The sequence below is a fragment of the Pipistrellus hanaki genome (assembly GCF_964339955.1).
Source record: "Pipistrellus hanaki genome assembly, chromosome: 7".
NCBI lineage: Eukaryota > Metazoa > Chordata > Mammalia > Chiroptera > Vespertilionidae > Pipistrellus > Pipistrellus hanaki.
This window is the reverse complement of record NC_140509.1, coordinates 8,223,577-8,236,719: the sequence shown is the minus strand read 5'-3', so window position 1 is coordinate 8,236,719 and position 13,143 is coordinate 8,223,577. Positions and strand designations below refer to the sequence as shown.

The window sequence follows — 13,143 nt, the reverse complement described above, 5'->3', positions numbered from 1 at the left end:
TCATTTGTCAGAAGAGAAACCCGAGGCTGAGAGAGGGCCAGAGAAGTCCTCCGTCTGCACAGCCCATCGCAGCCCGGCTGGGAACCGGGAAAGGTCAGAGGTTTGGGGCTTAGCGGTCCCCGGGCCCTGAATGCTCAGTGTTTAGAGGCGAAGGGTTACGCCACGCTAGTGGTACTGCTCTGCCTGCCAGTGGACAAACCCTCTCTCCCACATTTACCTCCCAAGGCAGATCTCAGCTCTAATTTACAGAGGGGAGTGTGTGTGTGTGTATACATGTATGCATGTGTTTGCTTGTATGCATGTATGTGTGCGTGCATGTAGAATCAGTGGCATTAGGTAAGCTGCTCTCACTGGGTACCTCCACGGGAGCTGAAATACATTCCTATGTTCTCTCTATCTTGCATGTGCACTTTATCTGTATTTTTGTGCACATGTAAGTACACATGGGCATGCATGTGCTGAAGGTGTGTGTGTGCACATTGATGTTGCACACAAGAACATGGAGATATGTTTAGGGGGCCATGCTTGACTGTGGGGGACTACAGATCTCTTTGGGGGCCTCTCTGGGTCCACCTTTTTCCCATTGTCTCTCCTGGACTCTCTGGCCTTGGTTCCCAGGAAGGGAGAGGGAACAGGCCGTCAGCTGGTGTTTATGTCCAGCCTGGGCTATGGCTGCCTCATCCCTTCCAAGCGTCCTGGCGTGGGGGCAGGGACAGGCCAAGGCTGGCCTGGAGCTCCGGGCTAATTTTCCCGGCCTCCATCGATCCAGCAGCTTCTCCCGAGTCTATTAGCAGTCGGCGAGTGAAAATATCCCCCATCGTGAGCCCTGACCTGAGACAGGGAGGAATCCATAGCAATTTGTTCAAACAGAGGAAAGCGGTTCCCTCTGATTTGTATTCCAATTTATTCCAGGCAGGAAGGGGGTCGGGGTGGGGAGGGGGCAGACCCTGGCACTCGGGAGCTGGGCCCAGGCCTGGCCCGCCGGCCCCCATGCCAGCCGGGGTGGCAGCTGGTGCTCCCCATGGTGCCTGGGGGAGGTGGGCCCCAGCAGGGGGACGGGAAGAGCGGCCCGCCAGCCTTCCCAGCAGGCCCCGCTTGGCTGGAGAGATCAGTTGTGGATTTGGTTTTCACAAAATACAAAGCCGCCCACTTGGAGCCTCTCTCCGGGCACTGGGGACTGTGCCAGGCATGCGCTCACCCGCTGCGCCTGTGCCAGGGAGGGGGCTGGGCTGGGCGCAGGGCCCCGGCGGCCCCAGCTGGGCGGAGTGGCAGGGGGCCTGTTCTTCTCGAGGCCCCCACCCCCCAGCCAGCCTTTCAGGAACAGAGTTGCTGAGGCTCAGAGGGGACCTGCACCCTGGCACCTGTGCGGGCGGGAGCCCTCACCGCCAGCCCCTCACCAGGGGAGCCCCAAGCTCATCTTCATGCTTTGTTCCTGGTTCGAGCAAATTGGGGCTCCCTGGTGGCCCAATCAGGAAGTCTCATTTGAGCTGACCTTTATTAAGCTCCTACTGTGCGCTGGGCCCTGGGCCAGTGCTGCCGAGTACCTTGTCCTTGCAGGGCTCAGTCTTCCTCGTGTGCCTCAGTTTCTTCGCTGAAGCTCCCATGACCCCTGCATACTTCTGTCACCTCCCCCACCTGTCTCTGCCGTCTTGGCCTTCCTCCTGAGAATCCGTTCTCTCTCCCACCGCGGGTGGCGCTGCTGAGGGTCTCGGGTCTGAGGGCTCCGCAGCCCCCCCTTTCCAGGGGGACCCTCTAAACAGGCCAGCTCTTTTCCTTCTGGGTCACTTCCTTTCGCCCCATCTCACCCTCCCTTCCCCACCAGGGTCCACCCCCAGGGTCCAGGCCTTTGCAGGGGTGGTGCCATGGCAACCACAGAGGAGGATTCTGGGAAGGGTCCTCCAAGTGGTCCTGCAGCATCTCCCCCTCCCCCCACCTCCTCCCCTCATCTGTCATTGTCCCCAGGGAGGGGAGTAAGCAGAGAAGTTTGCACCGAGGTGTCAGCGGCTAGCAGCTCTGAGATCAGCTGGTGGCATATGACTAGCCAGGCCCCATGACATCACCAGGGTCTAATTTCAGGAGCAAGCAGCCAAATATATAAAAGTGGGTGAATAATCATCTCTGTGGCTCAGGTGGGAGGGTAGGGAGGCAGTGTGGCCTGAAGGATGGGGTGGAGGCTTCTGAACCGGATCTGGGTTCAAGTTCTGCCGTAGCTACTCTCTACCTGTGTGATTGTGGAGAGATGATGTCCCGTGCCTCAGTTTCCCCATGCACACGATGGTGGCAATAACAATAGCGCCTTCCTCAGGGTGAAGAGGAAACGGGGGACTCTGGAAAGCCACTTAGCCCAGTGCCTGGCGTGTGGGGAGTGAGCGCTCCGGCTCTAAGTGAGCGGTTCCAGCACCAGATTGGCTCGGGAAGCTGGGAAGTCACAGAGGCCGCCACCACGGAAGTGTCACATGAGGCTCTGGGTGTAGGCCAGCGGCATACTGTTGGGGGAAAGGAGCAGGACCTGGAGCTGGTGCAGGAGAGAGGGTGACCGGATCCCAGCCTCCCCGCGTTCCTCTTGGGGAAGTTACAGCAGGAACGCTGTTCCCTCTGAGCTGACTTTCCTCCTGAGGGGCACCCCCGCCCCCAGCCCCTGGGAGCCTGCTAATGGCGGTGACGTTTCCGGCTGGCTGTGATGGGACTCCGGTCCGTGGGCCTCCCCGTCCCAGCACTTCACTCTCCTCCCGCACCTGCTGGCTTCAGGTCAATTGCAAGTTGTTCAGAGGCTCAGCATTATAATCAGATCCGACGGTGTACACCACTTACGTGGTTTCTAAAAGTTTAGCCTGAAAAGGGGAGAAACCCTTCAGTGATGGAGAGAAAGATGATGAGAATAATTAATGCCAGTGTGGCATTTCCTGATTTATAAATATACCTGATGCTAAAAAAAAAAAAAAAAAAAAAATATGTTTCTAAACTTCATGCTTCTCGAATTGACTCTTGAAAAATATGATTGTTCCTCCTTTTCAGGGGTATAACTTGCTTCCCCTTCCGGGGGTGTTCGCTTTGAAAGCGGCACAGAGAAGCGAACAAGTGACAGTTTGATATGCCGGGTGTTGCCGGGCGTTAGGAAGAACGCAGAGTGGGGAGAGGGAGTGAGGGGGTGGAGGTTGGGCGGCCCATGCTGTCCTAAACAGGGTGATCAGAGAAGGCCTCTCTGGGGTGATGGGGAGACTCCGGAAGTCTGGGAAGAGCCATCCAGCAGAGGGAGCTGAAGTGCAAAGGCCCTGGGGTGGATGTGGGCTTGGCCCACCTGGAGAGCAACGGAAAGCAGGTGGCCACCTAGGGAGGAGGGCAGACAACGTGCTATTGAAAAAGGCTTGGCGCCGAAACCGGTTTGGCTCAGTGGATAGAGCGTCGGCCTGCGGACTCAAGGGTCCCAGGTTCGATTCCGGTCAAGGGCATGTACCTTAGTTGCGGACACATCCACAGTAGGGGATGTGCAAGAGGCAGCTGATCGATGATTCTTTCTCATCGATGTTTCTAACTCTCTATCCCTCTCTCTTCCTCTCTGTAAAAAATCAATAAAATATATTAAAAAAAAAAAAAAAAAAAAAGGGCTTGGCTTTGACTCCACTTAAGTTGGGAACCGAGGTAGGGTTTTTTGTTTTTTTCTTTTTAAATATATTTTATTGATTTTTTACAGAGAGGAAGAGAGAGGGATAGAGAGTTAGAAACATCGATGAGAGAGAACCATCTATCAGTTGCCTCCTGCACACCCCCACTGGGGACATGCCCGCAACCAAGGCACATGCCCTTGACCGGAATCGAACCTGGGACCCCTCAGTCCGCAGGCCAACGCTCTATCCACTGAGCCAAACCAGTTTCTGCCCGAGGTAGAGTTCTGAACAGAGGAGAGAGGGATCTGACTTTGTGTTGTAAAGGGATCCCTCCGGCTGTGTGTGGAGAAGAGACTGCAGCAGGCAAGGGGGGAAGCAGGGTGGACCCACCGGGAGGTGCTGTGGTTCTCGGGGCAGGACACGGCGGCGGCTGAGGGGCCAGGGCCAGCCTCAGTGTTGGAGGTGGAGCTGAGAGGGCTCGCTGGTGGCTGGCTGTGGGTGTGGGGGAAGGAGAGGCCAGGGACGGCGCCTAGGCTTCAGGCGGACGCTCGGTCAGCAGGGGACAGTGTGCTTTCACTAACGGTGGGCGAGGAGTGGCTGTCAGGCCTTGCAGCAGTTGGGGGCATAAGGCTGTCCTCTGAGCTCAGTGGGTGGAGAGAGGCATCAGGCTAGTCAGGCCCTTACACCTGGTTCCCTGGTGTTTAACCCCCGGCCAACCTCCTCCCGCCTCCTGAGTTGGGCGGGTGAAGGTCTGGCCTGGAGGGCTCTGCAGAGGCGTCTTGAAGAGGTTTTCAGCAGTCACGTCAGGGCACCCATCATCCCACCCCCAGAAATCCCCAGCAGCCTGGGTCAGAGTGCTGCTGCCTGGGGGTGGCAGGCGCCCCCGAAATACTGTCCTTCCCTCCCTGCCCTCTGTCCTGGGGTCTCAGGCCCTACCCGCGCTCAAGCTGCAGGATTGATTTTGCTTTCAGTGTTGTTATTGTTATTATTACCCACTTATGCAACTTCCTAGTGGGGAAAAAGGAAGAAACCCAGTGGCCATCAAACATCAATCGCTCATTCTCAATTCCTGCCCATTCCTGTCGATATGTTTTTGCATAGCGGCAAACAGCGGTCCACTCTGCGACTCCATCTCCCGCGCACGCACGTCCGCCGTATTGACCGAGCCCTCCGCCCCGCCACGGTGACCGCCCTGGGGCAGCCCCTGCATTGACTCACCGGCGTTGGGTCACCATTTCTCCATTTGCTGGACGCGGGGCGGACTCCAATGGCCCTTTCTCCTAAACAGCCCGGCCGTGAATATCCTCATGTTATTGTCTTTTCCTTTAAACGGTTTCCTTGGGGCCCGTGCCCCCCGAAGGGAGAGTGCCTCATAGGTCCTGGGCGAGGGCAGCGCCATGGTTCCCGTTTCGCACGGCCGGGCTTCGCCGCAGAAAGGTTGAGCGAGGCTGGCGCGCGGCCCAGCCACAATGGACTTCACAATTTTAATTTGTTTTCACCGGTTGGACGGTGCACGACCGCCTGATTCTTAACTCGCAGGCCTCACTTCCTGAAGCCACACTTGGGCTTTTCAGCTCCTAATGAGGCCTGATTTGTGCAGAACTTTGCAGTTTACGCGTCGCTTTGTGGTGTGTCATCTCACTTAAGACGCTCTGGGCCTAATGTTGCCGGTCTCTGTTTTATATGGCGAACGTGGGCTGAGTCAGGTTCAGTGCCGCAGGGAGCCTCGGTCAGCACCGGCAGGTGTGGCTGGGAAGGACTCCTGCTCGCTGCCACCACCCCTGTCTGTCTGAGGGCCCCGGTCCCCACATGTTCATTCCAGCCCCAAGCCAGGGCCTGAGCCCCGTGCCTCCCCTCCTCTCCCGCAGCCAGGCCGGCGGCAGGCCCCAGGCTGTGCGCCCCGCACTTCCAAGATGGGGTTCCGAGCTGCTACTGGGCTTTGGGGTCAGGTGGGGCTTTGGGGTTGTTTGCTTCAGTGAGGCCACTGCCCCCTGCATGCCCTGGCTCAGGGCTGGCCCAGACTCCATGTTCTGGGTTGGGGGCTGGGCCTGGCAGGATGGCTGTGGTCCCACCCAGCAGTGTCCCAGTCCCGTTGTTGGTCACGGCTACACTGGAGCCTCAGGCCCCAGGGGACAGGGTCACTCAGGTGACTGTCGGGTCCTCATTGGACACTGCAATGATGCTGCAACTCTCAGACTCAGGGGTCTCCTCCTGGCAGACCCCTGAGGTAGGAGTTTGGTTTTACTTTGTTCCTTCTAACTAAACTTCTGGAGTATCTATGAGGTAACCATGCTGAACCTGGTAGATTCCACTCCTACAGTATTTAACACCCACAATAGAAAGCACTCTAGACCAGAGGGTTACATGATTTGCGCCAGGGCACACAGCAATTACGGCCACAGCCTGGATGAGAACCACGCCTGCAGCTTTGTCTCTTCCAACCCCGCTCCTCCCCTGGACCTGGGTCGGTAGGCATGCTTTGGCACATGGGCACTCGGTCATATCTAGTCCGATTGCTCTCGGGGCCCGGGGCCATGTGAACTGCAGAGATGGGGTCCCCAGGACCAGCAGATCTTGGAGAGCCTGGGTAGCTAGGACCCACACAGGGACATTTTACACAAGTGACCCTGTGTCCTTGGGTCCCATGTCCCCAGGCCAGGCAGGCTCAGGTCCTGGGTTCCAGAAGCTGTTCTCTGCCTCGATGGGGGGCAGCCTGTCCTCTGGGGAGAGCTTTCCTCCCAGGGGTCTGCTCTGTTAGCCACCATGATAGTCTGGCCCCTCAGGATTACCGCCCTTGGTGTTCCCCCCAGAGGAGACCTCCTCATTCAGTCTCACACCTCCTCCTGCAGGCCCTTGGCACGGGTTCCCAAAGGGGCCCGGACTGTATTTCCAAATGGGGAGGGAGCTGAAACTTACTGAGCGCCTACTAGATAATAGTCATGGTATTCTGTACCCAATGTGCATTATCTTTAATCCACAGCCCAGAAGTTACTGCCGTGTTTCCCCGAAATAAGACATCCTCTGAAAATAAGACCTACTTACAGGTTTCCTTCTGAGTGAAATATAAGGCATCTCCCTGAAAATAAGACCCCCCCCCCCCAGGCTAAACATGAGAGATTTGGTCCACTGATTCTGAAAGAAATGGAGTCACAAGAAATTCACCAGGAAATTCAGGAATTGGATTGTTAAGATGATGACAAGATTGTCATTGAATAAATGAGTAAATTCTCGGTACTGTAGGATTCAGTTTGGTTTGTGTTGACAACTACCGTACTACTGTACCATATACAGGTACTAAATTTCCTTTATTTTCATTTAACAATAAATGTGTACCACATTCGTTTCATGGAAAAATAAGACATCCCTGAAAATAAGACCTAGCACATCTTTGGGAGCAAAAATTAATATAAGACACTGTCTTATTTTCGGGGAAACAGGGTACCACTACAGCCTCTCATGTAGTATTATCCCCATTTTGCAGATGCAGAAACTAAGGCTTCAGGGAGTTAAATAAATGACTTGCCCAAGGCCACATAGTCATTCGGTGAGAAATAGAGCCGTACCTCCTACCCCTCCCACCAGGGCAGCCGCTCAGACTGGCAGTTACAGCCGTGGGTGACGGGTGCCCCACCTGAGGCCTGTGCCTTTCTGCTCTCTTCCCGAGCGTCCTGCCTGCACTGCTTCGAGTTGCCCCAAGTCCCCTCGTTGTTGAGAGCTTTGATCCCAGCGTTCTGGGGCCCACCAGGGAGAAGTCCCTTTATCGTGTCCCCCAGGGGACCTCAGAGTCCTCACTGACAGGCTGCCCACGGCCTGGCCTGGTATCCCAGAGTTCCACACGGCGGGCGGGCTGGACTTCCACTGCCGCTCAGACAAGGCGGAGTCTATGAGCATCAGCTGGCACGCTCCGAACCCGCGTGCCTGCCGAGGAGGCCAGGAGGTGGGTGTGGTGCCGACCATTCCTCGGGCCTGGGCACAGATGGACTGTCCACCGCGCTCAGCGAGGAGGCTGCCAGGGTGTTGGCTCTGCCAGGAGCGCCGGGCTCACATGGGCCCGGCAGGCTGGGCAGGCAGCAGCAGGCCCTGCATCTGACGCCGGAGCGCAGCGAGGTTTTACGCTCCATTACGGGGACACTGATCCGCTCGGCTGTGCCTGCTCCCGCACTCAGTGACAGCACCCTGGTCCCCGGAGGTCAGCGACACACGCACTCGGGCCGGAGCCAGAGGGGAGGTCAGCTGAACAGAGGGCTGATTTTGATGAGCAGAGAAGCCCTGGTGGTGCGAGCAGACTCCGGTGTGGTCTGCAGCGAGGGAGGGCAGCGTCTTCAGTGCGGAGCGCTGGGCTGGGCTGGCCTCATGGGCTCCGCAGCCCAGCGCCGAGGGCAGGGCGGTTCACCAACAGACGCCCAGGAAATGTTACAGAGCAATCGATGGATCAGTGGCACATCATCGGGCGACTGTGTGTGCCTCTGGAAGGGGTGGGAGGCGGGGAGCGAGAGGGAGGATGGCGAGGGAACTGGCTTGGACCCCGGCCTAATGACCTGAGAGATCGTCCAGGGCGGACAGGACGCAGTGTGCTGTGCGTCTCCTCCGGAGGACCCGCAGGAAGGCGAGGCCAGAAGAGATGGCCGTTTCAAACTGGCTTCCCCTCATAGGATTGGAGCCCCTCCCCCCTCCCCTCCTTCCCCCAGACCTGGGGGGCCATCCTGGCTGGCCGTGAACAGAGGACAGGCTCAGCCAGCTCCGAGGCCAGCCCGGTGGGTGGGAGGCCAGGGCGAACCCCGCGGTGGAGAGCACGGAGGGCGGGTCCAGCCAGGTCCATGGGCCACGGGGGCGGCCCTTAGCATCACCCCGGGGAGAGGGGGGCCAGGCGGAGCGGGAGAGCCTCCCCCAGGCCCGGCCGCCATCCTCTGAGCAGCTAATGAAAAGAGAAAAGCCGTTAATATTTCAGCATTGTTAACCTCACTAAATTATTTAGTGCCCATTTGCATCACATGCATAACAGGATCGATAAACGTGTGTGTACCAGGAGCTGGGAGGGCGGAGGGGGGACCGTGTAAAGGAGGCTGCAGGGGACTGTCCCCGCAGTGACCGGTCCTGCGTGTCCTCCCCCTTGTGGACACTCGGGAACTGGAAAGGCGTGGGGCTGAGCACAGAGGCCAGTCAGACAGACAGACAGACACCCAACCAGCAGGACCTCCTTGGGCAACTTACTTAACCTTGCTGAGCCTCAGCTTCCTCATCTGACAAACGATAATAGACTTGTTATGAGCAATAAATAAGATAATAGATACAAAGCACTCAGTGCAGTGTTTGCACAGAGTAAATTGTTACGTCATGTGTACACTGTTGTGCTATTGCTATGTTATGGTGGGGGAGGCCAGAGACTTAACTCCAGCTCCCGGCGAGCCCTCCCTGCTTCCCCTCTGCCTCTCCGCAGGCCTGTAGCCCAGCTCCCCCAGACCATACACCTCCCGAGGGCAGGCCTGGTGCCCTCGCTCCCCGCTCCCCTGCCCTCCAGTCCCTCCCACTCATGAGGATTTGTTGGATGATGGTCTGCTGGGAGCCAGGACCAGAACACAGACCCCGGTTCCATGTGGCCGGGCCCAGAACACTCGGCGATGCCGCGGGAGGCGGTTAGGGCCGTGGGCCTTGGCCTGCCATCTGGCCACGGGGCAGCTAGAACCAACTCCAGGTGGGGAAGTCGCAGCCCCTTCTCCTTTCTCTCCTTGCCCTCCCCCCACTGTTTGGAAGTCCCCTGCCTGCAGACACCCTTCCCCTGAAGGAGGCAGGAGCAGGGAGCAGGACAGCAGCCCCCACGTGGCTGCCATTGACCTTTTCAATGTGGGTGGAGGGAACCTGGCGGAAAGCTGATGGGGCTGTGGTTCAGGTTCCATGCGCTGGCTGTCTGCCCGCCTTGTTTGCTCCGCATGTTCTGCTGCACCCCATGCACTTGTCAGCACCCTCCCCCTGGGCTAAGGCCAGGAGGACGTTCTCTTATGGGGGAGGGGGTCCTTGATGGAACTCCCCTCTAGGTTCCACTGAGAATCCCTTCGGAAGCCCCGTGGGCAGGCTGAACTAGCCTTCCCGTGAGCCGTGGAGTGTGTGGCTTCCTCACTGGCCCATTTGAGGTGCCTTCTTTTGGGGGGAGAAAGGAGTGAGCTGATTGGCCAGGAGCACTCTGCTAGGGACTTGCTATTTCTGCCTCAGCCGTCCTCTGGTGAAGCTGCCCCATGGGTGTCATCTCTCATGCCGTTTCCTATTCTCAGCCAGGGCCTGGCGTGTGGTGTGTGCTGGGGCGTGCGTGTGTGTGTGTGTGTGTGTGTGTGTGTGTGTGCGCGCGCGCGCGGTGGGGGGTGTTACTTGACTCCAAAGCCTTAGTTTTGTGTTGAGCATCGGATCAGCACTTCTCCGCTTGTTAGATACAACACTGCTGTCTCTCAGGATGCTAAGAGGCACTCTGTGAAGACAGGGCTTTATGGTCAAATACACTTGGAATGCACTGGATTGAACCAAGTTAGCGGGGGTGTTTGCTGCAGGACTTTTCAGAGCCTTTAACCAGGTCCTCTGAGTGCCGGGCTCTGAGGAGAGGGGGCAGCGTGCAGCGTGGCGGTGGACCATGGATGGACACTTGCGTCACACAGGCCGGGGGACACCGTTGTCCTCTTCTCGGGGGGCTATTGATAGAGCGCGGAAAGCGAAATGAGACCAGAGGCAGGGAAACAACTGGCTCCAAAGTCCTGGCCTGCTTTCTGCCCGCGATGAGAAACCAAGCAGAGGCCACCAAACCCTGTGGCGCCTCCGGAATTCCCCGGGAACCTGGTACCGATTCGAGCTCCGAGGCCGCGTCTGGAGAGCCAGAGCTGGCGGGGCCGCCTGGGCCCGGGAAGGTGCTGACAGGCTCCCCTGGCGACCCAGGGCGGGGCTGGGGCCTCGAGGACGATTGGGCCGTGGACTGGGTTCCAGGCTACCCGGCGGAAGGCCTGGGTTCGAGTCCCAGGGCTGCTCTGGGCCAGTGAGTGACGGGATTTCCTTCTCCCCGCCTCCGTCTCCTTCAGTCCATGGGCCGGCGCTCTATCCACTGAGCAAACCGGCTAGGGCTGCACATATTTTTTAAAACCCTCACCCAGGCCTAGGAGAAGGCATTATTGTTCGCACGTTATAAACGAAGAGGCCGAGGCTCAGAGAGATTCAGTCGCTTACCCAGTGTCACCCAGCCCGTGGGGAGCAGAGCCAGGAATTCGTCCCAGGCCGTCCGCTCTCTCCGTCTCTCTGAAGCCGGCCTCCCCTCTGCCCACTGTCCCTGTCGCATGCCCCTGCTTTAGAGTCGTCTTAGCACCAAGCGTACTCGGAAACCACCCGGTTCGTTTCTGTTTTTCTGTTTGCTACCGTTTCCCCAAAGATGCTCTTTCCGAGCTGGTCCCTGGCTCCCCAACCCCCTCCCCCTCCCCAGCCACGTCAGCACCGCAGGGCAGCGGCTCAGAGAGCGGCTCAGAGCATTGGCTGTTTGGCGGACGAGATGGAGGGATTATATTTGTCCTGGGGCCTCTGACAGGGGCCTTGGCCTGGTTGCCTTTGGAATCAGAAGATGATGCTGTTGGCAGTGCCACCCTGGGGCGGGTGGAGGGGAGGCTGAGGGCAGGCGGGACAGAGCCCCTTTGGGGGCTGCTACGCTGGGGGTTTTCCTATGGTTCGGGGTTAGAAACACAGTCCAGACATTCCGGGGGTGAGCAAAGTGTGGGACGCTGACTCAGTGGGGGTGGTGGGGGAGGGGGTGAGCCAGGCTGGTGGACAAACTGAAACGCCAAGGCCGGGGCTCTGGCTACCTTGCTGCTGGCCAGACTCCTCCAAAGGGAATCTGAGCCCTGGGAGCGGCAGCCATGGCGGGGCTCACCCAGGATTCACAGCCAGAGGCAGAGGGACAAGGACCTGAGTTCACTGACACACGGGTCGATGCCTTGCTGCTGTGCCGGGGGAGTGACCGTACAAAAGGAGGGTTGTGTGGGTCAGCCGGGCGCTTCCTGGAGGAAGCTCACACTTTGTGTTCAGGCTTCATCTCACCCTGTGCCCCTCGTTAGGGCACGGGCTCTGCGTTCACTCCCTGTGCCCCTTGTGCCCGACAGCTCTGCCTCCTCCCCTCCCTCCCCCGCCCCCTGTGAGCAGACAGGTGTGACTGGGGTTCTGTCCTCCTGGGAGCCCACACCCTTGGGGGGTGGGGCTGGTTGGCCTTTAGGTCCAGGGGAAAGGGGGGCTTTTTCAGGAGAGACTGAGGGGATGAGGGGAGCAGTTGGGCACAAATGTGGTTCAACTGACTCAGCCTTTGCCTGTTCCTAGGGTCTGGGGAGGCCAGGGTGTGTGTGTGTGTCGGGGGGAGGGAGGTGAAGCTGGAGCGTGAACAGCACCACAGTCACCCCATCTTGAGGCAAGAGGACCAGCGTTTGCACCGGTGTTTGCAAGTCACTGAGTGGGTGTGCATATCGGGGAAGGGTGACCTCCTGGGCATTTCTGAGCCAAGAGCTGGCTAAGGGCAAGTCCCTGGGAAGGTGAGCACTGCACCCACAGCCACCACTCAGAGCAGCGGGTGGAAGCACTGATGGATGCAGGAAACTGGGTGGAGCACCAGCAGCATCCCTGCAGGGCTGCTAACGCGGTGATGCTCACTGGGTGATGATAGTCTGTACGGTGGTACTCACTGGGTGGTGACCTGTCTGTACAGTGGTGCTCACTGGGTGATGATAGTCTGTACGGTGGTACTCACTGGGTGGTGACCTGTCTGTACAGTGGTGCTCACTGGGTGATGATAGTCTGTACGGTGGTGCTCACTGGGTGATGATAGTCTGTACGGTGGTGCTCACTGGGTGATGATAGTCTGTACGGTGGTGCTCACTGGGTGGTGACCAGTCTGTACAGTGGTGCTCACTGGGTGATGATAGTCTGTACGGTGGTGCTCACTGGGTGATGATAGTCTGTACGGTGGTGCTCACTGGGTGATGATAGTCTGTACGGTGGTGCTCACTGGGTGGTGATAGTTTGTACGGTGGTGTTCACTGGGTGATGATAGTCTGTACGGTGGTGCTCACTGGGTGGTGATAGTCTGTACGGTGGTGCTCACTGGGTGGTGATAGTCTGTACGGTGGTGCTCACTGGGTGGTGACCAGTCTGTACGGTGGTGCTCACTGGGTGGTAATAGTCTGTACGGTGGTGCTCACTGGGTGATGATAGTCTGTACGGTGGTGCTCACTGGGTGGTGATAGTCTGTACGGTGGTGCTCACTGGGTGGTGACCAGTCTGTACGGTGGTGCTCACTGGGTGGTAATAGTCTGTACGGTGGTGCTCACTGGGTGATGATAGTCTGTACGGTGGTGCTCACTGGGTGGTGATAGTCTGTACAGTGTTGCTCACTGGGTGACCAGGCTGTACGGTGGTGCTCACTGGGTGATGATAGTCTGTACAGTGGTGCTCACTGGGTGACCAGGCTGTACGGTGTTGCTCACTGGGTGACCAGGCTGTACGGTGGTGCTCACTGGGTGACCAGGCTGTA

The 13,143-nt window shown here is 58.2% G+C and overlaps 1 protein-coding gene across 2 annotated transcripts in view; it reads left to right on the top strand.

The window, feature by feature from the left end:
* MDGA1 (MAM domain containing glycosylphosphatidylinositol anchor 1) overlaps positions 1–13,143 on the top strand; it is a 52,880-nt gene that overhangs the window by 14,561 nt on the left and 25,176 nt on the right. The gene's annotated exons all lie outside the window — the stretch shown is intronic.